We start from the raw sequence: 2500 nt of genomic DNA, 5'->3' as shown, positions 1-2500 counted from the left end.
CCCCTCTTCCTTCTCTCTTTCACTTTCTCTCTCTTTCCCTTTCTCTCTCTCTCTTTCCCTTTCTCTCTCTCTCTTTCACTTTCTCTCTCTCTCTTTCCCTTTCTCTCTCTCTTCATCTTTACTCCAAGGACATGTACACCTAACACGCACTGCTCTGAATATGTGAAAAATTCAGAACCTGAAGCTGTTAGTCTTGATTATTTCTCTCTCTCTGTGCAGAGACACTGATGAAAAGGGTTTTCTACAGTCCATACTGATGATGACCCCTGAGTGACTCATCCTTGACCCCGTCAGTCTGACCCTGAGCCCTGGATGTGACCTCCCGCTGCTACCCAGCGCGTCTGTGCCTTTGCTGAATCATCCTCATCCAAACACAGAGACGCAGACACCAGCAGGCTGCCTGAGTCAGAGAGGGAGAGAGGGAGAGAGAGAGAGAGAGAGAGAGAGAGAAGAACAGGAGCCAGGGGAAAGCAAGCAATACAGGAATAATCAAAATACACACGCGCGCACACGCACGCACGCACACACACACTCACTCACTCACACTCACACACGCGCACACACTCACTCACTCACTCACTCACTCACTCACTCACTCACTCACTCACTCACTTACTCACACTCACTCACTCACTCACTCACTCACTCACTCGCACTCACACACACACACACACACAGACAGACATACACACACCGTGGAGCAAAGTACAGAATACAGAAAACTTGACAGAGCAATTCAATAATTCGAGGTAGCATCTTGACTGCAGAGCTATTGGTTTCTCCCATAAGAATGCAGAGTCAGAGGTCAAATGTTTGTTTAAAGTGAGTGAATGATTAATTCAAAAGCTTCCCTCCCCCTTCTTGACTTTGACTGAACATCAGAGCGCAGCCGATGAATCAGAGAGCGGAGAGGGAACAGTTTTGGGATGTTTTCTGTTCGCCCTGCTCACAACACGGCGCAGACTTCAGACTGTCTCTGTCTACGGCTGGTACCGTACCACTCTGAACAGAACCACGGTCCAGACCGTTCATCAGCCTCAGCAAAGAATCACTTAAGAATTTTAATCGCAACGTTCACAGGGGAAACTAAAGTACGAAATCTGTCCAGATCTCTGTCTGACGGGGGGCCAAGTCTGCTCCTCTGTGAACAAGATTACAATCAATGATTCACATTACAATACTTTATATATATATATATTATATTATATAAACAAGAGAATATCCTGACCGTGGAATAGTACAAGCTCTCAAAGATAATCCAACAAACCTTCAAAGATAATCCAGCAGTCAAAACAAGGCACTAGGCATGTGCACGTGGAAAACCAGCCCATCGCCCATGACCGCTGAATCCCAGAGCATGAACAGAAATGAAGAATTATTAAAGATTAATTTGAGTATTTTTTTTTACATATTTCACATGGAGATTTAAGAGCAATTTAAGGGGGTCTAAGTCTGATTATCTCTCACAGTCCTGTTAACCAATTAAATCAAAGTATTTAAGTTGACTTAACTTCTGCTACACGAAAGTGTCTTCGATCAAAATCTTCGACCAAATGTCACCCTGACTCTACTCCTCCACAGCTACACACACACACACACACACACACACTCACCCACACCCACACACTCACACACACACACACACACACACACACACACACACACACACACACACTCACACACACACAGACACACACACCCACACACTCACACACACACTCACACACACACACAAACATACACACACACACACACACACACACTCACCCACGCCCACACACTCACACACACACACACACACACCCACACACTCACACACACAGTCACACACACACAGACACACACACACACACCCACACACTCACACACACACACAAACATACACACACACACACACACACACCCACTCACCCACACCCACACACTCACACACACACACACACACTCACACACACACACACTCACACACCCTACAGCTGAAAACAGGGCATCTCAGGTGGACAGATGAGATTGATTCACCGGGATGCCGACTCCCACGCAAAACACACCATGACGTTACCTAACGACCCTGCACAGTACCAGCCCTCAGCGCCGCCTTATTCCCTTAACCTCTGACCCCCAAGCCCCGCCTTATTCCCTTAACCTCTGACCCCCAAGCCCCGCCTTATTCCCTTAACCTCTGACTCCAAGGCAGTCAGCTGGCTGACCGGGAGGCCTGTGTACAGGATCATTTGGTCATTACTGCATGAGTTACCTGACTTAATCTCATATAAACAGCAATCTAAATATGAAATCTAGCCACACCAGCTCTAGACTGCTCTGTATCTAATCAATCAGAGTGAGAACAGGTCCGGCAGTGTTTGGCATCAGCAGGCCGAGACTGCAAAACACCAAAATACAGTTTCTGCTCTTTCTTATGAGCACGATATTGGACGGATTAAAAATGATTGTACACAATGACAGAACTAAATATTACCATCGACTCCACGATCACTTCTAC

Source organism: Chanos chanos, chromosome 4 (genome assembly GCF_902362185.1).
Source record: "Chanos chanos chromosome 4, fChaCha1.1, whole genome shotgun sequence".
Taxonomy (NCBI): domain Eukaryota; kingdom Metazoa; phylum Chordata; class Actinopteri; order Gonorynchiformes; family Chanidae; genus Chanos; species Chanos chanos.
The sequence above is the reverse complement of the archived record's forward strand: the minus strand, read 5'-3'. Positions refer to the sequence as shown.